Source organism: Rhinolophus sinicus, chromosome 9 (assembly GCF_057876585.1).
Source record: "Rhinolophus sinicus isolate RSI-liver-muscle chromosome 9, RSI-T2T, whole genome shotgun sequence".
Lineage (NCBI taxonomy): Eukaryota > Metazoa > Chordata > Mammalia > Chiroptera > Rhinolophidae > Rhinolophus > Rhinolophus sinicus.
Window position 1 is genome coordinate 13,983,493 of NC_142509.1, and position 23,453 is coordinate 14,006,945.

Sequence of the window (23,453 nt, forward strand, 5' to 3'; positions counted from 1 at the left end):
CACTCTCCAGGAGGAAAAACAGCCCCGCAGAGGTTACCTCCACTGTCCACAGGTGCTCTTGGCAAAGGGTGTAGAAAGAGCTTCTGTCCCCTGAACTTTCTCTGCGGGTGTCTTTGTCCCAGTCCCGCCTAAGGACTTGCTGCTTCTGCTCAGGGAGTCAGTCTGCCTCTCAGAGCTGGACAAGGAACAAAGGGAGCAGAGACAGGGTGCAGAGCCCGCCATTGCTTTTGCTGGGGGACCTTCTGCACAGTGCCTTGACTCTCATTCTTCATTTTCTCCTTTGAAAATCAATGTAATAAAAGCACAATAGATATTTTGAGCTCAGAGATAATGTCTTAAGTTTGTATAGGGATTTAGAATAATAAGCTTTCTCTCCTGTCACCATGTCATTGATGCTCCCAATTCATCTTATTAGTGGAGAGAGCTGGTTGACCTTATGCAAATACCTTATTTCCAGACGTGAATGTGCTGGCTGTGGCGAGAATTGAGAGGGGAGAGGGGGGAAAAAAAAAAAAATATATATATATATATATATATATATATATATATATATATATATATACTCAATATATACTGATAACCAAAAAAATGAATACAAGTCACATTTGACTTCTGCAATTACAAGAGGTGCCCAAAGTGGTTACCATCAGCATCCAGACACTTCTAATTACGACGAACTACTGCTTGAGCAACTTTGACCAAAGTGTCCACTTGTATACATATTTCTGGCACCCCCAGTATCATTTTATTTTGCAGATAGGCTTAAGGGAGATGAGATGATTGGTTTCAGGCTAGATAGCCCATAAAGAGCAGAACTGAGACTAGAACCACAATTTTCTGAATCCAACCAAGCCCAGTGGTTTGTTCTACTCATTTTCTCCTCTCTCTTTTCCCTAAAATTCCTGAAGAGTTGTGCCTCATGTAAGAATGGCAAATGGAAAGCCAGTGAGGTCAGCGAGGAGATGGTGGCTGCCAAGGCCTCCATCAGCCCACCCTCCCCTCGTAGAGAAGCTGTGGCCTGCTTTATAGCTGCTTGTGAGTCTCCCAGCCAGTTTACTGGAGACACCTGCCCACATGGACTTTGATGGCCCTGAGGGAGCTCAGAGGAACGATCTGCTTTATGCTAGCCCATCAAAAATGAGCAAATAAATAGCTTGCTTTCCTGCCAGGATGTCTTCATTGCTCTCACTGGGGCCTGAGTCCACAATTCACATCCTGCAGGCCAGAAAAGAGAGAAAACTATACTGGGGAGAAAGAGTGGGTGACCTGAATAAAGGCACCTTGGACTTGGCAGGGCTATGTATACGGTTCCCAGGTTGGATGAGAGGAGGCTGAGAATGTTCTCTCCGGCTGAAACAAACTGTGTGGCCTGAGAGAGTAGATATTACCCAGAGTGACTCCCACAGAATCCCACTCAGAAGTCCCAGCAATAAATCACTTCCCCTGATTGAACTATAAATATTTGTTTGTGTAGCACCAAAGTACTATTGCTGAGAAACTTCCAAGCAGCCATCTAGAGAGGTGCCTCGCCAACATGGACTCAACACATGTGCACCTCGAATGCCTTGAACAACCTTTTCAGGTCCAGTAGTTTATAAGAGACGTCCTGACTCCTGGTCCAGGACTTTTTCCAGTGTTCCACCAGCATGTCATCTGGAGCTCCACAGCCCGATCACCCTCAGACATTTAGGTGGCACTCAGATATCCAAAGCTCAGTCTGTTCATTCAATAAGTCACCTTAAAACACAACACCACACACACACACACACGCACACACGTGCACACACACGCTCACCGGCAGTCTGGTCCTATATGTAATTGGACATGGGCAAAATAATTTGAAATCAAAGTCTGTTCAGAATCCTTCTCCTTCCCAACACTGGGAACTCTTATCAGAGACAGCCCAAGGCCCTGTCACCTTCAGAGAAGGGCACCCAGGAACCCCACAAGGGCTGGCCATATTAGTTATCTGAACTCCCAACAGCTAGTACTGCTCTGCATTTGACTCAGTTGAGGGTAAGGCTTTTCTTTGCAGTGTTTACGTGGCTCGGGTCTGTTTTATTCCCTTATCTTCTGGTCTGACTGCCGCTGTGACCTGACTTAGGATGTGGGGGTCTCCTAGTGAACCAGATGACGCTTTCTCCCAGTCAGAATCCTCCAGGCGCCTCGTCCATCAGCCTCAGCTCCCTGCTTTCCAGCTCTAACATTCAACCTGGAGTTGCATCCTTCCATTCATTTTTTCCTTCCAAGTTTGTTTTATTTTTCCCCCGGTTTTAGTGAGATGTAATTAACAGAATGCACTGTGTAAGTTTAAGGTGTACGGCATGACGTGACTTACATATATTGTGAAATGATTACCACAATAGGTTTAGTTAACATCGGTCATCTCGCATAGATAGAAAAAGAAAAAGAGGGGGAAAAAGTCTTTTTCTTTGTAAGGGGAACTTTTAGGAACTATCCTCTTAACAACTTTCAAATATACCACAAAGCACGGTTACCTATAGTCGCCATGCAATACATAACATCCCTAGTACTTATTTATCTTATAACTGCAGGTTTGTACCTTTTGACCACCTTCATCCTTTGACTTTGGTAATAAACATTGGCTGAAATACTGTCCTCTGAAGTACCTGACTGAAACACGGGAAGATGTTTCTCTGTTGGTAGCAGAAATGGTACCCAGGGCAGCCCTCGCTGTCACCCTTGGACTTTACTAGTTTATAGGTTAACTCATGGAAGGTGCAGGGAACCTGACCCCAAAGCAAGAGGATACAGAGGAGGCAGCAGTTTGGGCAGAGGAGGGTTTGGGAGTGCGCAGGGGGACAGGCTTGGGTTAGCTTGGTCTCCAGCCCGCACCAGAGGGCACCTCTGTTGGTGGTTCATTCCTGACGGGAGGGCAGGCTGCTGAAGACCAGGCTCTCGGCTGCAGAGTGCCACCCCAGCTGTACCCTCTCTCCAACTGCACTTCCTCTTCTCAAAAGTGGAGATAGGAAAATCCTCCTGACAGGGTAGTTGTGTGTCTCCAATGAGATAATGCAGGAAAAATCTCTTTGGAAATTCCAGAGTGCCCTGCAGATGGCGGCTGTTGTAACTATGTCATTTAGCTGTTTAACTCTGACTCCTACAGCCCAGACCCAGGCCAGCCTATCGCAAAGGCCTCACCTTTACTGGTGACTAAAGAAGGATGCACTGTTCCTACCTGACAAAAACAGATTGTTTGTGATTACTATTCACCTCTTATTTCAGAGAGTGAAATGAATAAAACGTATGCAGGTCATGGACACTAAAGAGCCTTTTCATATCTATTTGGGAGGAGTTGTCAGCTTTGATTTATTAAGTAAAGTTCTCAGACAGGCTGCCGGTGTGCTGTCAGTCTCCTGATAATGGATGGGCCTCCCTGCTGACCAACCAGGACAATTGTGCGTCCCAGTCCTGCACTGCTCAAGAGAGGCAGCCACTAAGAAAACAGCACAACATTGAGACGGCCTCACTTCCATCACCCCTCCACCTGTGGTCTCTTCCCTTCTCTATAGTGCCCTCACATACCAGTACGGCTTCCTCAGACCCCCTTCCAGGAAGAGTTTATGACTGGACAGCATGCCTGGGGGGTTCCAAGCCTATCTCCTTCCTCACTTGATTGAGGTGTCCCATCCGTCAGGAGGAACAGGTGGTTAGGAAGACCCCATCTGAGCAGGCTGTCTTGCGACCCCCATGTCTTTGCCAGGCTCCATGGTCTCACTCATAGCAGTCGGCACTCCTGTTGTCAGTTTGCCTCACTTCCGGTTCATAGCACAACTGACAGGACTGTGAAAAACCACTATTGGGTAAGCCTGGGCAGATCCAAATTGAAGGCAGAAATTGGGGGTGGGAGTTGGTCCCTGTTGTAAAAAAACTATAGAGTGAATGTGCTCGCCGACTCCAGCACCTCCCATGAAATCTCTCTCACTGCAAGTATTTCACAAGGACCTTTGCACTTGGAGAGCTTCCAAATTCCCTTTGACTTCTGGGCAAGATCAAATCCTGTCTCTAGGCCTGCACACTTGCCGTTCCTATGGTGGGGATGCAATGTAAGCTGCATCAGTGGGTTTTCCATTAGTGTGTTCTCTTGTTTTCATCTTGCTCAGAAACTGTCTCTTCCTCCCAGAGAGTGGCTCTGCAGCATATCCTACTGCTCTGATCGCGTAGAACATTGTCCGAAAGAGCAGGAGAGAATGAGGGCACTGCTGCCCAGAAGTGAGAACCAGCCCCTCAGCGTGGCTTTGCATTGTATACAATTAGGTAGGGAGTCCGCAGAGCAGATTAACTCAACTCTCAAGTTCCTCATAGCACCAAGTAAAAGCCTTGCTTTTGCAGAAACAGCAACAAGAATCTGTGATGCGTGATGCTTCTGAGCTTGATCCGTATTCTCTCTTGATTCAGAAGCCAGCTCTGAATTTGACTGAGAGGATGTCCCAGTGAGTCAAACTCATGGACAGCCCAGTGTCTGCCTATGACAGGGGACTGTATTTCTGAGTATACAGTCCACTTTCTAAGAATAATTGTGTTTCCTCATCACCAATGGCTTGCCTACACAGCCCCTTAATTGTAGCTCCTTCATCTTTGAGCCACCTATTACGGGATTGAGTTCTTTACCCTTGTTGTACAAACCATCACCTGTAGGCCAGAGCCAGGTCTAACCATGAAGCTCTACAGATTCTTGGGCCTGAGCTGGAGGGACCACCGTTTCCACATTGGCACTGTGTCCCAGGATTAGATCCCAGGGGGAGGTGATCGTGAAGGTTATTAGAGGACTTATTCTAAAAAAAAGAAGAGGATGAGACTCATATAATCATGGTCTTTCAGTGGATAAGTATTTATGACAAGAAGGAAGGGGCCCAGATGTCAGGCCTCTCCACTTAGAACAGAGTAGATAGAAAACCATTTGCATCACAGAATCCTGAGGAATTTACACTTGATACAAGGGCAGTTTCCTCATGACTAAGAGAGTTAGGTCCTGAAACAAGTACATAGAAGTTCTTTAGAAGTCCATACAGAGACAGTCAAGCAGAAGGGTCCACGTGGCAAGGAGCAGACTGGATTCAACATCATGGGCAGGATGTGCTGCCTCAGTCCCTTGTCCTGGAGGCAGAGCCTGGATACAGTGCCTGAGGGAGTGGAGTCTTCGCACAGCAGCCCCATCAGGGCAGCTCAGCTATTCCTGTCCCCCCCACCCCCACCCTCTCCTGAGGGCACTCTCTTCTCTCCTTTGTCCTGACTGTTCACTGCAGAACTCAGTGGAACCTGCACACGCCCAAACACTCCTCACCTGCCCCATCCTTCCATGGCCCAGAGCCTACCCATGGAGATACAGGGCTGGGGGAGAAAAAGAGGAATGGAAGATAGATCCCTACGACTGCTTCTCAGTCTTCCTCATTTCACCCCAAAGGCCCACCTTGACCGTATATGCAGCCTTCGTCTTTTCCCACAGGACCTAACTAGAAAAAAGATAAGTGTCCGTTAGGTGCACATACAAGGTCTTTGTCAGATGTTGCTAACCTTTTGTATATATCAGAGGGATTATTCATTATGAATTTGTACCAGCTGGACAATTAGCCAACTTTACTATTTGGAAGTGCTGAAAATGCTACATGAAAAACTGAACTTTTCGCCAACAATTCATGGCTCTTGCATCACAACAATGCTCCAGCTCACACATCACTGTCTGTGAGGGAATTTTTAGCCAGTAAACAAATAAGTGTATTGGAAAACCCTCCCTACTCACCTGATCTGGCCCCCAATGACCTCTTTCTTTAGCTGAAGATAAAGAAAATATTGAAAGGAAGACAATTTGATGACATTCAGGACATCAAGGGACATATGACAACAGCTCTGATGGCCATTTCAGAAAAAGAGTTCCAAAATTGCTTTGAAGGGTGGACTAGGTGCTGGCATCAGTGCATAACTTCCCAAGGGGGAGTCCTTCGAAGGTGACCATAGTGATATTCAGCAATGAGGGATGTAGCACTTTTTCTAGGATGAGTTTGCGAACGTAATTGTCCAACCTCATAAAAAGAAGACCCGTTTGGCCATTTAAGAGACTCAGGAAGACAACTATCAACAACAATTAAAAAGAGGGTGCTCACACACTTAGCATGGCTCTGAGGCGCCAAGATGATATTGTAGGGTACACAGGAGCTAATAAGGTTCAGGTTTATTGCTGCAATTAATTGAGATGTAATGGCTATAACTTCCTTTCCTTCATTAAACAAACTTTTATCAAGTACTTATGGTGCTTGGTCTTGGGAATACAAATCACTAAGGTAGGAAAGTGGCCATCTAGGAGACTGGACTCAACATGTGTGCAAATAACGAAGTACAGTACAGCAGTCTTATCAGTGCTATGGAGAGACGTACGCAGCAAACAGGGACACCGGTGGTGGGATTTACTTTGAATGTCTTCTACATCCTGGCACTGTGCTGGGGATACATGGCAAAGAAGCAGCTTCAGGCCTTACTCTCATGGGGGCTTACGCTCAGGCACACACCTGCCTGGGGAGCTCAGACAAGGTTCTGGGAGAGGTAGCGTCCGAGTCTGGAAGAAGAAAGCTTCACTTCCCTTGTTCCACGGAACACAAAGCGTATGCGGGCTCTCTACACAGAAGGAGCAGTAAAAGCGTAAGATGTGAAAACACATCTTAAGGAAGTTTGAAAAATTTGCCTATGTGTTATTTTGTCACCCCGGCCCTACAGGCCCTTTCAACTCAGATTCTCGGATTCCTTGAATCATGGGAAATAGGACCATGTTGTTGGGACACAGTCTGAGAAACATTAACTGAGATTCTTAGGCTTGTCTCTGTGCACTGGAGCGTTCTTGAAAATTGTGAGTAGGATGAAGCAGTGGTCATGGCCACAGGGTTCCTACAGAAATCATAGGAGCTGTGGAGACACTGGCCTCGATTTAAATAAGTTCTAGAGTGGGGGTTTGCATGAGTTGCCTCTTTTCACTAATAGGAAGGATAAAAATAATAACGCTCCCTTCAAAGTCTATGTCTCCAAAATGGTGTGAAAAGGCAGTGATTACCAGCATCAGTAAACGCCCATATAATTTAATCCCCATGTTTTTTTAATGTAAGATGCTTCCAGGGAAGATTTGTCCATGTTCTTGTCGCCAGTGAGAAGTCAGTTTTGTTGTTCTTGCTGTGTGCCATTTCCTTCCTGAAATCAAGACTAGGAAAGCATTCTGTAAGACACGCAGCAGGAAGAGGATTCATTCTTGTCCACTTAAATATTCATGGCAGCTTGCATTTTGGTTCAAAAAGACACTTGTTTATTTAGATAAGATTTAATTTATTCATAATTTACCTAAATGTGCAGGAGCGTGCATGTACATTTTAGCGTATAAGTAGCATAATACATAAAACATCACTGAAGCATGCAAATTGTACAGTGGCAGTCGTGGAACCCACCTGGATGTTTTCAGGTGATAACACATTTCTAGCAGAGCAAAGACCTTAACACAATGGCCTGGGATTGTTTGCCTGTACTGTGCTGACTCAGCATTATCTTTTTACCCAAGGCAAGCTTCTCATTAAAAACAAAATGTATATAATATAAAGTGATGTTGAAGCACAGCTTTCTGGGACCAATGTTGTTCTTTCTCCTCTTCTCCTTGGACAGGAGTCACTTCTTTCATTGTTATACAGACAACTGCTTCTCTTCCCCCAATCCTCCAAACCAAACAAAACAAAACATGTCAACACCTTGTACATTTTCAGTTAATTAATGGCAACCTTCCATTTGCATTTATTCATTCATTCAACCAATATTCGTTGTCCGCTTGTTGCCTGTAAGGACAATTCTAGACTGTTTCAGCACCCTTGTAGAGAACCCCATCTACAGCTCTATGAAGGCAGGTGCTGTGTATTGCAGTGCCCAGCCCTGATGGTGTATGGTAGGTGATCCACACGTATTGCTAATGATCTTGATTTCAGCAGCATATGGAAATTCTCAGAAATAGACATAAAAAGTAACTTTCCATGAGAACTTTCTCATGGCTTATCACTGGCCGTGAGCCTGACAAGTTCTTCCTCCTGACCCTTACAAAAAAAAAAGGTTCTCGCACAGAACCAGCCAGGCTGGCCAAGGGGCACCTTCTCCTTCCTGGGATGCAGTCTCTCTAGCCAGAGCCTCATTCGTAGGCTTTGGAGGAGGAACTGGAGAGACACAATCTGAAGAGAGCATAATAAGATTTAAAGGAAGTGGATTTGTTTGGAGTCTATGCTACCTAACGGCATTAAAACTTTATAATGCCAAACAAGTCCCGTTTTTCTTTATTTATGGATCATATATTTACCCCCTTTATTACTGCCATATATTTTTCCAACCTGACAGCTGATAACACCGAAAATTCACTGCTAGCAAAAAATTTCATTTTCCACACTCTCCAAGATAATAATTTTAGAATTAAAGGAAAAAAATACATATACATCTAGATGCAAAAATATCCATATTTATTTTTAGCCCCTGAACTCATACCCCACACTGAATATAGATTTGGGGTCTAGAATCATATTTTGATCAAAATTCAGGGGGATTCTTTTAAAAACATAACCCTCACACATCCATTCTTACCTGTTAACTCTTAACTTGAGGAAGAATGTCAGAGCAGGTCATCTTGGTTTCCCCAGAGTGGGTGCAATTTAATTTCAATTTGTCAAATGTGGCACTATGGCAGAGATTTATTTTTCCCCTGATTTATTAAAAATGTTCTAACAGGAGCAGTCTGTCATTCAGGTTATTTCAGCCAATCCTCCTGTTGGAAGTTTCTTTTTCTTTGGCTTACTATCCAAATCCACAGGAAAGAGAAAAACAACCTAAGAGATTAAAAACCACAAGGGGGAAAAAGAGAGAAATCAATGTGTTTTAAACATGATGACAGGATGGGTTGTTTAAATTGCTTCTGCACATTGATTTAAAGCATGCCCAGTAGAAACCTCTATTATATTAACAATCTTTTCCCTTCATTTCAATCATTGTAGTTGCTGTATCTTATTACCTTTCAGACAGATGATGCCCAAATATAATGTTGTGTATGATTGTTTTTATTCTTTTTTTTATTATTAGAGGAATGATGGGCAATGACTTAGAGGTCTAAGGACAGGATTAGTAACATAAATAATGTGAATTCCAGATAAGCCCAAGATAATGGTAAATCAGCTGTGCATTTAACTATAGATTATATCCTAGATGCATTTCTATAAACGGCATTTCTTTCAGGCTCCAGGAGTGTAGAGAGATAGGATGTAATTTTGACCATAGACAGCAAGTTGTTGGAAATGGATAGCAAGTTGTTGTCTTGTGTAAAATAAGTAAAGCGTCCATATGAAAGACTGTGTTGTGTTTTGACAAAATCACCTTTAATCTCAATAACTTGTCATTGGGATACCATTGCCAGACTGCTGACACCTTTTGTAAAATTACTTTTAGTTAGCCTACCTATACTTCAGTTCAGAGGAGGTGAAACCGTTATTCTTCCTGTTTCTTTGATATTTTCACACCAGGGTGATTCCTTGATGATCGTTAGGATTGGTAAGAGTGGGAGAGACCCATGTCCTAGAGGAGATCTGGTGCCCCTGTAATTGTTATAGAAGTAACCTAATGAGAGCGAATCCAACCCGCCAAGAAGTTTCTGTTGCTACTCTGAGTCTAGGAGCATCCTTGGATACGAAGATCATAGTTTTTCATGCCGGGTTTTAAAATGTTATCTGAGTTATATTTGGAAGGGTTTTTTTGGTTTTGTTTTGTTTTCAATTTCATTGGGGAACAGTGTGTTTCTCCAGGACTCATCAGCTCCAAGTCGTTGTTCTTCATGCGGGAACTGACTGGCAACCTTGTTGCTGAGAGCCTGCGTTCTAACCACCTGAACCATCTGGCCGCCCCTCCAGAAGCTCAGCAGCAGCTCATTGGAGGGCACAGCTCACTAGCCCATGTGGGAATCGAACAGGCAACCCTGTTGTTCAGAGCTCACGCTCTACCCAACTGAGCCATCTGGCCGCCCCCTCAAAGTTTTGTTTTCTGCATACTGAGCAAATGTTTTCACATGGGTTGTCTCCCTCAGTCTCATGAGGCTGGTTAGATTAAACCCAGTTGAAGAAACTGGGTTTTAGACAGTGTTGTCATTTACCCAAGATCATACACTTGTTAAAGATTGAGAGTAGATTTGAGGGAGCAATTTTCACTCCAAAACTTCTATAGTTTCCTCTATACCACACTACTCTACAGCTGTTGTTTTGTTTATTCATTTATTTAACCTAAAAATAATTATGGAATACCTTCTACATGTCAGACCCATTAATGTCTGAGGTGCTAAAGATACCAAAACAAGGACCCATTGGCCCTGCTATTAAAGATCTCAGGTTTTGTCAGGGGGCAGTACACAGTTAAGTTAGCTGTGCTGTTATAAGAGCTACAGCTAAGGCAGGCACAGGGTGTCATGAGAGATGTCTGAGGTCCCCATGACCACTAGGCTCAGGGAGAGCTTCCTGGAGGAGGGGGCCTTTGTCAAAGCTTGCAATGAAACTTGCATGCTTCCTCCCCCTGGACAATGTCCATCGTGTGCATTAGGAGGTCATAACTGATAATTAGGAGCTCTATTGACCCACTGTGTAATGAGGAAGTCAAGGAAAAAATCTCTGAGCATTTTTACTTCCCTTCACAAGTCATATGCACAAAGAGGAAGTTGGCTTCCTCACTACCATGTTATTTCATGAAGTTATAAAAAAAAGAAGAGAAAAGAAAAACAGCTCCATCCACTAGGAGCCTCAGACAGACATCCTTAGGCAGATTGTCAATACAGTAAAGACTTTTTGAACTATTTGGTTTAGCTCAAGTTCAGTCTGTTCATCTTCCTTATATCTGCTTGGCTCCGATTCTTATCATTTCCCTCAGAATCCTGGTAGGGAGAATCCTGGCTGTTTATGAAGGCTCCATTGGAGTCAGGATTTATACCAGGCTAGATAGTCATACTTAATAGTTATTCTGTAGCACCTTTCTTCTCTGCCGACCAAACTTCCATTCATCCTGTTCAGTCAGAGGGAACGGTCCCCACAAGAGACTACCTCACTTCTGACATCAGCTTCAAGTTCAGGAGAGTTCCCAAACCACCCTCAGGATGGTGATTTTCTAGAAGGACTTACAGAACTCACTAAAGCTATTACACTCATGATTAATGTTTATTGCAGGGAAAGAATTAAAATCAGTCACAAGAAGAAAAGCACAGGACAAATCTGGGGAAGTACCAATGCAAAGCTCCTACTGTTCTCTTCCCCTGGTGTCAGAATGTGTCACTTTTCCTGGTATAAGAAGACACATAGAGTGTTACCAGTCAGGGAGCTCCCCTGCGCCTCCGTGTTCAGAGTTTAAGAAAACCTTTTAATAAGAGCTCCATTACATAGTCATGATTGATTGATTGATTAATTTATGGCTCACATGCTTGAGCTCAGTCTGCAGGAACACTGATATTATGCAACCCAAAGCCCCCACCCTAAATCACATCGTCACACTATTCAATGTGACACAAAGCCGGCAGGCAAACAAAGACACTGGCAAAGGCACTGACCAAGGACAGACCTCTTTTTGGGCAAGGTTGAATTCTTAATGATAACCAGAGCCCAACCCCCTGGTGCCCTCCTCCATGCAGAATCTGCTTTTCTGCTCTGGGCCCCCAGAGCACTTTGTCCATGCCTCTCTTTGCATTGATTGTATTGTACAGTGAAGTCTTCACTTAGCGTTGTCAATGGGTTTTTGGAACTAGTGACTTTAAGCAAAATGACGTATGCGTATAACGAAACCAATTTTACCATAGGTTAATTGATATCAACAAGAGTTAAGTTCCTATGGCATATTTCTTGTCACACACAAAAAATTACCAAATTTCTAAATAAAGACCCAAAACACTTCTAATATTAAACATTGAAATAAATGGGAGCCATACATACATTTAAGAAAGATTTAAAAGAACATGTAAGATCATTCTTTTCCAACCCGCTTATTCCAATGTGGGGTCCTGGATGGCTAAAGCCTCTACCCACAGCTCTGGGCACAAGGTGGGACCCACCCTGGCCAGAATTCCCTCCATCGCTGGGCACACTCACACACAGCCACACTCACTCAGACTAGACAACTGAGACATGACACTCACCTCACATATTCATCTTTGAGATGTGGGACAAAAAAGGAGTCCCCAGAGGAAACCCATGCAAACATGGGGGACAACCTGCAAACTCCCCTCAGACAGTGGCCCCAGCCTGGAATTAATTTTTTTTTTATCAACCGTTTTAATGAAACAGTGTTATTCAAGGATCTGCTGTAAACTCTTCAGAGCTGGGGACCACATCTGAACACCAATTCTGCCTCAAACACTCAGCACCCATAGGGTCAAGCACATAATGGGTGTTTAATAAATTTTGGTTGGATTCAGTTTTTCTATTTGAATTATTTCTATTCCATGAAATCCATCTTTGTTTGGATTTGTAAGAAGTTTGGATCTTACTGGCTGCTTTTCTTTTGCTTTCTGGCTAATATTTACTTTTCAAATGTAAGTCTTCCCTCACATCCAAGAGCAGAACAGCACACATATTTGAAGGTTCTACCAACCTGTAAAACTCATGGCCACATCTCAGCTTCCACTTATGGTCAGAGAACCTTCTCAAGCCTGAGCAAGTACCATATACCTTCCTGGGCATATCGATAATGTTTATAGACAAGCATTATTTCAATACCTGGTAGGAAGAGTCAAAGGCAGCTATTCCTTGTTTTGTATTATTTTTCATGTGGTGACATTATTAAAGATAAGTCTGCAGGAGGATTCAGGCCACTGAGAATCAATCACAGGATTTTGGTTAGAAAATTCCGCTATGGTAGAAAAAGAAAATTTCAAACAAAATATAATAAGTTGAGAAGCGGCAGGAAAGCCACTGAGAAATGCACAAGTGGGTGCACCTGTTTGTTTTTTCCCTGGTATCTGTTTGTTGTCATGTGGGTGGAGCTGCTGTGCTGTGAACATGATCAGTAGGAGGACGGCTCACAAAAAAAAAAAAAAAGCAATGATTTGCTTGCACTGAGCTTCTAATTATGTGCCAGCTGTGGAGTATTCCTAATGTGTCCAGAATGATGGCACAGACTAGGGACCCCTCTGCCAGCTGTGCATGTGAGAGTATCGTTGGCAGTGACACACCGTGCAGCCTGCCACAATGTGCATTAGTGAGGAAGGGCTGCAAGTCAGGGGTTGCTGAAACTCCTGTCATGAGAATTCTTTTCTTTACAAATTGTGATGGGGCAAGACTCTGAGATGGCAGAATTTCAAGCCAACAGCATCTCAAAATAATATTCAGTAATGGCATTCAAATTGCCCCTGAGTGATCTAATTTCTGATTTTTTCTCAATAGTGAGCTGCTGAGATGATCTACGGCATCATTGGTTTGTTCTCTCTCCTGCCACAGGCAGAGTCTGATAGAGAAGATTCGTGGGGCTTCTGAAAAGAAAGCACGTCCACATTGTATCTGTGATGCAGGCTATTCTCTTAGCCCCAGATTGGATAGAGTGTTAACCGCTATACCAATGCATAGTTTCACCCTAGCTTTCACCGGCTCCCGTGGTTATTGTCATCTGGAAGGTAAACTCTTGAAAGAAAGCAATCCCCACCCAAATTCCAGGGCATGTGAGCTGTGGCAGCCTCAGCACCCAGCTTGTAATAAGAGGTCACTTGACGAGCTCAGGAGGCCCTACAGAGTGACGGCAAGAATGGTACGTGATCCAACTTCAAACTACAATTTGAAATTCTATGTATATGTACAGGGGGTGCAAAAAATGTATACACATTTTAAGAAAGGAAAAAAAAAACTATATTAAAATTGTAATGCTCAACATATACCAGTAAGAAAAGCTGAAGACAAGCCATATTTTTTTGGCACCCCTGGTGTATATCGCCACCGATTTAATGGTTGCATTTCAGTTACCCCGGTACAAAATTATAGTATAGAAGAAAATCTTAAAGAGACAGAAAACAAACTTTCTTCCAAACACTCGTATGTTTGGGTGGATGCATTCAGGGGAGCAGATAGTGAGGGCAAGAGAAGTTGAAAGAAAACCTGTGATGAACCCTGAAGGCTGAGATAAAATGTCGACTTCCAAGGGAATAAAATCCCAGGAAGCAGAGGGTGTTAATTCTTCCTTGCAAGTCTGGAGTCAGATGTAGGCCGAATATCATTTTCAAGGGCATAAGACCTCATCAGACCTGTAAAAACAATGAGCAAAGAGAAATGTGAAACTCAAGAAGATGGGGCGATGTGGGTATGATTTCCAATCAGGGTTTGTTGAACACGGCAGAGAGCTACATGTGTCAGCAGCCTGTTCATCTACCTGGAGACACACACCGTGCTCAGGGGCTAAAGGTGTGAGGGCGCACATTCCTCATACACAGTAACATGTCACCAATGTCTTCACAAAGGAATTCCAATTTGCGAATTTCAGTGTAAGGAGACACTTTTGTGACACAGTCTGTGGTCCTCCCAATGGAATGCTGTGGATACTCAAAAGGGTGGTTATGAAGTGGGACCCACGGATGAGTAGATGAGACAAAATTTGGCGAACACAGCAAGTGCTGTGCAGGTAGAGGTCATCAAATACATGTCTTGGTCAGCAAGGAAGTGGCTGCACGGCCCTGCAGTAGGCAAACCCATCTCAGGGCCACCCATGAATCCCATTTCCCATCAATTATTTTAGCTTGCACTTGTGTGTGCCTTTTTGTAATATGTGGGTGTTCCTATTTCTTGCTTTTAAGGGCTCATTACCTCTCTAAGTAAAACACTTAACTGAGAAAAAGGTAAGATTAGGCCCCGCATTAAAGCAAGCTTGCCTCATCCTATGTTTGCAGCAGGAAGGGTGGTGCTGTGGGACAAATCACTTCTGTTTGAAATAGCTGGAGCCAAGCATCGAGGAAACTAGATAAGAGAACCTGAATGATCCTATTATAAGGATAACAGCAGTGAGAAGAGTCTACGGACAGCCGTACATGGGCACATTCAGTTGATTTAAAGGTGGTGTGGCAGCCTGAAACGCGAAATTCTCTGCTTTGGATTGCTTCTGTGCAGACCTCTAACATTATTTTAACATAGCTTGCTTAATCTGTACACCACAGTCGAGTGTACTTGAACAAATCTGTGTTCAAAGTAATGTGCAGTCTGTGCACCAAACAGAAATACAAAAGCAAGCACTGTTAGGTCCTTGACGAGTAAGAGTGTGGAGAACGGGTCAGACTAAAAAGGGAGAGATTATCTGTTTCCCCATTTGCCGCGTCCTGGACCACACTGACTCTCTCAGAATCTGCTCATTAAGACATTCCCACCGTGCAAGCCCAGTGCCACCTGAGAAACCCTTTCGGAGCATACATTTGCAAGAGTAATATCAGGGCACCACGGGTTTCTCTCTCGATCTGTTCCTGCCCTAATGAGATATGCAGTCTAGCTCTGAGTAGTTGTGAATGTGCAAGGGTGCTGCTGTCTTGAAATAGGCTCCTGCCTCAAGCTTTGCTTAGGAGAATTTCAGGGGGAGGGAGGAGGGTGTCCTTTATGAATATGCTCTTCCAGAAATCTCCGTATAGAAAAAGGCTCATTTTAAAGCAATTATAATTTCCACATGGTCATGTATTTATTTTCTCCGTCACCTTCATCTCCTGAGAGTATAATCATTGCATAAGCTTCACTTTCAAAACAAACATGCCCTGACCCCGAGGCCTTACCTGAGCAGGTGCTGTTTGGTCTCATTTAATGCAGCGCTGAGACAAGGGAGAAGCATCTATCTAACACAGTGGACATACCTATGATGATTCAGAACATGCCATCACACATGTGAATAACTCGACCCTGCCCTCACTGCTGTGGAATCTGGGGCACGTGGTTCATTTTCCTTACTTTAGAAGAAAATGCAGAAATATTTGATGGAGAAATACGTTTTGATTTTTCAGATTTTCCAAAGGTTAAGTGGGATAAAATGAATTAAACATAAAGACTTAAGGAATATATTATTTGTACGATGATAGAAAGAAAGACAGATAGATAGACAGACGCCTTAATATCTGCATGTCAACCAGTTATATGCCATTGAGGCAATTTCTCAATAATGTTTTACAAATAATAAGGCATTTCAGACACTCGGCCAATAGTGTGAATTTGTCCTCAGTCCTCTACTGTGTCTAACCATCACTTTGAATTATTTCTCTAAACTTACAGCTTGAGGTTATTGCTTTACTAGAAAAGTATTAGGATCCCCTCAGGAAATATTCCAGGCCCAGGACATGTCCAAAAAAACTCAGAAAACTCATTTCTGTTATACGAGGTCGGACCATGAAGTTCGTGAACTCATCCTAGAAAAAGTGCTACATACCTCATTGCTGAATATCCTAGGTCACTGTACCTCCGAAGTACTTTCTTTGGGAAGCTATGCACCTATGCCAGCACCTAGTCCACCCTTTAAAGCAATTTTGGAACTCTTTTTCTGGAATGGCCGTCAGAGCTGTCGTTGTATTACCCTTGATGTCCTGAATGCCATCAAAATGTCTTCCTTTCAATATTTGCTTTATCTTCAGATAAAGAAAGAAGTCATTAGGAGCCAGATCAGGTGAGTAGGGAGGGTGTTCCAACACAGTTATTTGTTTACTGGCTAAAAACTCCCTCACAGACAGTGTCGTGTGAGCTGATGCATTGTCGTGATGCAAGAGCCATGAATTGTTGGCGAAAAGTTCAGGTCGTCTAACTTTTTCACACAGCCTTTTCAGCACTTCCAAATAGTCAACTTGGTTAATCGTTTGTCCAATTACAAATTCATAATGGATAAACCCTCTGATATCAAAAAGGTTTAGCAACATCGTTGCAATGAGTTCACGAACTTAATTGTCACACCTCATATGTTACCCCAACTTACAAATTTGGGGTAAAAATTATTGAGGGACGCATTCACCAATTGCTGAGCCAATTAAGAAGCATTGTATTTGTTGCTTCTAGGGTAACTTGGACCCTTATATGTACCTACTTGTTTTTTAAAATATTGTATGTACCTATTTGTTTTGGGGGGAAAAAGTTCCAAGAAAATGTTTTCAGGCTGTGTGGGGATCATCTGATGGCTTAGATGGCTATTCAGAATAGAAGAAGATGGAGGGAAGGAGGGAGGGATGAATGGGTGAGGAGAGAGACAGAGACAGAGAGAGAGACAGAGAGATTAAACAAGGAATGAACATACCCTCCCAGAAAGCTGTACCCTGTCTTAATTTATTGATCCCAACATTTCTCTAGTCATCTCTCTGCTCCTAAAACATTATCCGGGTGAAGGTTATCTTGCAATTTTGCACCAGTGAGTAGATAGAAAAATGGTGATCTCAAAATTGAGCTTAAGTTAGGAGCTATCACTAAGTATCATGCCAGGTATTTGATCCCTACCCAGCAACCCCAAAGTGAGTATCACTGTCCCTGTGTTATAGATGCAGACAGTGAGACCCGTACAGAATGAACAACTTCCTTAAGACCAGAGAGCTAGCAAGCGGCAGTGCCAGAATTCAACCCCAATTTTGCATGATCCACGATCCATGTTCTTCACTGTAATGCTGAGTTTAGCATCTGTAAAGTCTGGGGATAATAATACCCAGGGTGGTATTACTCACGTATGTGAAGACGTTTATGTATGTACTCTTTGGCCATAAAGCAACATTCCAGTCACTATAATGTGATCTTTCTTCTGATTGCTCCGCTGAAGGACCTGGGTGACAAAATGCATGAAGGCCCCAGGATCCAGTCAGTGGTGACTTAAACAATAATTCCACTCCTTGGCACAGGGAGGTGCACACTGTTTGGAAAGAGATCATTGCAAGAGCTCTCCCACTTCAGCTGCTATGCTAAGTTAGTTTTGCATCCAGGCAGTTAGACGACGAATGCATCTGGCACCAACACCTTTCTAAACGCCTGCCTATCCAATCCCTGCTTAGCTGGCTCTTAACAGCTGCACTAAAATTGAAACACTCAGAAATGACTGTCACTAAGCCACCTGTAGAATCCAGGGATGCAAAAGGATAAGTCCCTCATTTAATTGTAAATGTGAGCTCCTTGCAGTCCAATTCAGAGGGCTGTCACTTAGAAATGTTAATACTATTTATTGTAGCCTGCGCGGGATAAGGGCCTTTCTCAACATCTGTTTTCATTTAAAATTTCCAAGTTGCCTTTGTGTTCCATTCTGTGGGTGCCACTTAGTAATGATGCTGTTCCTTCTGAGGAGGAGGGAAAATGGCAAGTGGGAACCCAAACAAAGTATTATTAATGAATATTTGCACCTGCTGGTGGGACCTGGTGAGTAGCTACCGGCGCTGATGACAGAATTCATCTTGTAAAATGTACCTATGATAAATATCAACTAGGAGTGATTAGCAAAGGCTGTTAATTCATGAATGACTTGCAAGCAAAGCAGCAGTTTGATTGCCATCGGTAACAGGACGTGTTTTTTCTTTGCAAGGCAACGGGGGGGGGGGGGGGGGGGCGTAAGCTCATAACATGGCCATTATTGCAGCCCTCTTGGCTTTCTTTTTGTACCTTGAGAGGTTTGGTCAGGAAGGAAAAAAAATAAACAAAAGAAGCAGAAGTGTTTACATGTTTAGGGAAACAAATTTGCAAGACCAGGCACATCTTTCAAGGCTCCGGTCCAAACACTTTTTCCCAACAGCGATTTTGGCAATTTCAGCCCTCTGGAACCCCGCCACCCAAGTCCCCACTGCTCTCCTCTGACTCTGTTTCACTCATTCAGCATGTAATCATATTTTGCCTTTTTATGGTAAAGCCTTTTACTTATGCATTTCTTATCTTCCTATGTATACTGCAAGTTCTTAAAGGGTATCCATTTTTACCTCTTTTCCCCCAACTTGATGCCACCACAGCACCCATGCTTGGTCCCTGCACCTGGTAGTTCTCATTAACTATTACTTAAGTGACTGTGTAAATGAACACATGGATAAACAGCCTTCCCAATGCCAGGAGGTGACCTACAAGCCAAGGATTTTAAGGAACTCTGGGATGGGTAAGAAAGTATTTGTACCTTGAAGCCTTTGAAACCACACCTTGAAGGCAAATCACTGACCCTCCCTCTGATCTGGATGCTTAATGCCTGTGGAATCTAGTGGATGACTCTTCATCAAAAAGATTGACCAAAATCTTCTCAATCACCTAGGAGTGAATAGCAAAGGCTGTTAATTCATGAGTGCCTTAACACATAAATTTATTTATTTTTACAAATCTGATTGTTCATCTTGTGATTGTTATTCTTTGCCTTTTCTGGGGGTAAAGAACATTCTTTTAACTGGTACCCTGTGACATATCCCATCATTCTACCTCTGATTTTAGTCCAGACTGGCCTGGACAGTGCTATGGCCTCTCAGTCTCTCCTCAGACCTTCCATCCTACTAGGTGACTGACTATTCAGAATACAGGACTCCTCAGAGCCTTCATCAATACCATGGAGTCTCCTCAGCCTGCATGCAAGTGTGCCTGGAAGTGTCAGGAAGTTACCACTCCTGGGGGCACCCTCCACCAATGGGGCACAGGAGCAGGTGGATAAAGCCTCCAGACACCGTTTGCTTTGGGGACAAATCTGGGCGGCATTCTGCATACTTCCTAGGAGGGCCCAGTACAGTGCTCATAGCACTGACTTCCATAACGCTCTCTGTCCCATCCTGGCTTTTGTTCTTTCCTCATCTCATGTTCCCCACTCCTTCACACCCACTCCCTGGAATGCCCTCCCATAAACCACCCACACTCAAGCCCTGGTCCCAGACGCTACTTTCAGGGGAACCAAACTTCTCAATCTGCCTCAGCTCTGATCTTTAAAAAAAGAAATATAAATAAATTGAAAGTCTCAGAATTTAGGCATCCACATGAAGATGCCTTTCAAAGTCACCACCTTTTAAGGGCTGTAACTCGTGTCACAAGATGCCACTGGCCTAGAATCGCTGTACGAGGGTGCAGTGGTGAGGCACGTAGCGTGTCGAATGCAAGTGTGCAGAGGTAGAGTAGGGCGGGCTCCTCAGGTGCCTCCCATTCCTCTCCCTCCTCCTGAGCCAACTGTTTATAGAGCACATTAGACGACCACTCCTAGTGTTAGAATCTCATTTCAGTTTAAACTGTCACATTCTAAGAAATCCACATCCCTTGTGCAGTGACTTCTAAGATGACTTTATAGGAGAGAGCAAGGGCAGTTGTGGGGAAATGTGCCCCACTGAGGCCAGGACAGCTGTATTTTAGGACTTCTCTCCCAGCCACTGATGATGCAACCTCAAGCAGGTCATACCTCCTCACTATTCTCAACTCTCGATGGGGAAATAATTTCCACTCTGCAGGGTGGATGTAGGGATGAACTGGGATCCTGTATGGTGAAGCACTCAGTGAACTATAAGCAGTAAACCAGGGTACGTAGTGAAGCAGTGGATGAATTACTGATTTACAAACTCCTGCCTTTTAATGAATGTTTACCATGTGTCATGCACTGTACTAAATGCTTCCCGTACTTGATTTCATTCAATCCCCATGACAATCCTTTAAGTTGTGATATGATCCCCATTGTACAGATGAGAAACTAAATCAGAGAAGATAAGTAACGCTACCTCCAAGGTCAAAAGCCAAGTAAGTGTGAACCTAAGTCTGTCAAATTCTAAAGCCCAACACTCTTAACATTGTGTAATTCACTGGGATTTTATCCAGTGGAGAACATCTGACAAGGCGATGCCAGCTCCTCTTTGGGAGCAGTTCAGGTAAAGATAGGGAGAAAATTGTTCCTCTTGCCACGTGTGACTTGAGGGTCTCCTTCCCACACCTGGTACCCCTTTAACTTCAGGTACAAGTCAAAGACGACACGTATCAAAATATATACACCCCCTTTAAAGCCGTCACTTTGGGATACGCCCTCCTATTTAATGGTGTAGCCACACCCTTACACAGTGGTAGAAATCCTTACGCATCACTTTCAAAAATGATTCAACAAATGAGTATCCTCTAAAGTCCATTCCTCACCCCCAGCGGCAGTGCTCTCACCCTTTAAAGTAGTCCAGATCATCCAACTGAAGGACTTTCATGAAGCATCTGAATCTGGGGAGACCCGCAACTCTTTCCTCAAATCAGTTCCTAACGTTTGGGGGCACAAAGGGGCAGATGGCATTTGGTTCTTCTCTATTATTGATCTAAATGCCAAGCCGTCAAACAGGAAAATACCGACAAAACTAAAGGCAGCTTGGGTGAGGAGAATCCCAGAAACAAAGGAAAGGCCATATCCCTACTATATCCTAACAGACTGGGAAAGGAGGGTGAGCCCTGCTTCAACTGCTTCATTTTCAATGTAATAACAAAGAAGCTGTGACAGAAAGTCTGTTCTCTGCAGGGAACAATGCTCCAAGGTCAGAATTAAATGCCCTTGCCAAAAGATGTTTGGGGAAGCACTTTAGGCATCATGATAGGTCTCCATTTGTTCCCTTCTTGTCTCACAGCTACATTCCTGGAGGTGAGTGAGCAAGGTGGCTTCAGGTTGAAACCCCATAGGCTCCCACCTTTCATAGACCGGAACGCATCGCTTTGGAAGAAAGCCAGCACCTGTGCTGAGTGATATCTTGCAACACTGCAAACAGGTCTTTTCCAGGACATCCAAGTTCTGGAAGTTCCAAGTAGAAATAATGTTTGCAAAACTTGGAGGAGATTCAGAGGAGAGAAAGAATGAGGACCCAAAGGCCAGGGAGACAAAAGGACCCATTTGATGCACAGTCATAAAGGAAACTATCTAGTGATTGGTCACATGGCAATGTGGGGGGAGGAGTCAGATAAATCACTATTCAAAGCCAGGAAACAGGTGAGATCTCTAGGATGACTGATTCACTCATTCTCCATTCATTAATTCTGCAAACAGTTACTGAGCATCAATCATTGTGCCAGGCACACAGGTTAAGGGTTGGGATATACTTTAAAGGTGATCCAAGCCAGGCAGAGTCCCCACTTTATGGCACTTACTATCTAGCAAGAGAAATAGATGTTAACTTAATGATCACAGAAACAGACATTCCTGCGCCATGGTGATAAGTACTGAGAGGAAGAGGCCTTCAGAGCTATGGATGAATGTAATGGATGGTTGTCTATTCAGGGAAGTCTTCTCCGGAGAAGGAGAATCTGAAAGATGCCTAGGAGTTCACCAGCCTAGGGAAGGAAAGAGAACTCAAAAACTTGGCAGGAGGGCAGTGACTGGTAAAGAAGAACAGAAAAGACCTTGGGAGGGAGAAAGGGCAGTTGCACCTAGAGGAGGGAGGGGCCGTAGGCGTCCACCCTGCCATTTTCCTCCTGGGCCCCTGCCCTGGTGAACTGGACAGAGGAGAACTAGTAAGGCTCAGACACTGAAATACACCTGTCAGGTCGAACCCAACTGGGGAAAATCCAAAAGGAATATTCCTCTTCAAAGGATATTTCCCAAGAGGGCTGCAGAATCCCCACTGGAAGAAAGGAAGAGAAACTAATGACCCATATCAGCTATAATGACCTTGTGTGACCTTGGATTTAACCTCTCTGGGGCTCAGATTTTTTTCGTCTCTAAAATGGAGATAGGGAAACAATCTGCCTCATTAAGGTGTTGTGGGGGGTTAAATGTATAAATATACCGTGTCTTCACTGAAAATATGGACCTAGCCAGACAATCAGCTCTAATGTGTCATTTGGAGCAAAAATTAATATACGACCTGGTCTTATATAAGACCCAGTAAATTAGAGCCTTAGAGCTAATTGTCCGGCTAGGTCTTATTTTCGGGAAAACAGGGTATGTAGAGTGCTTAGCCTGGGAGAATCCAAGTGGAGTCAATGAACTTGGATGGGGGGGAAAAATCACATTTTATTTTTAATGACTTCTTTTTTTTTTTTTTTTTATTAAATTTATTGGGGTGACAATTGTTAGTAAAATTACATAGATTTCAGGTGTGATGTAATACAGAATTTTTAATGACTTCTAACAGGAATTTATTACTCCTTTTAATTATAAATATACACAACAGTCATAGTGGTAACAGCAGTGACCTATGACTTTGTCATCATTAAAATCTGCGATATTTTCATATCATACTAATGTTTTTGCAGAAACCTCAAAATATCATTTACACTCGTCGCTACTTGAAACTACAGTAGTTAGTAGATCTTTGCTTGATCTCGTTATTCATTGTTTTGATAAAGAAGCACATACTTCACTGTACCACAAATTTGGGTTTTGATGTTTTTATAATTGTATTTTAATGTAATTGCTTTCTTTTGTAATCCTATATATTTTGTTTTATATTTGAAAACATTATTCTGAGAAGAGGTCCATAGCAACCCCAGACTGCCAAAGAATTCCTGTTCTAGTCAAATGTTCAGACTCTGAGCATAATT

At 43.4% G+C, this 23,453-nt stretch overlaps 1 protein-coding gene across 5 annotated transcripts in view; it reads left to right on the forward strand.

Moving 5' to 3' along the window:
* The window catches only part of KIRREL3 (kirre like nephrin family adhesion molecule 3), a 563,596-nt gene that overhangs the window by 156,266 nt on the left and 383,877 nt on the right, over nt 1-23,453 (forward strand). The window lies entirely within an intron of this gene.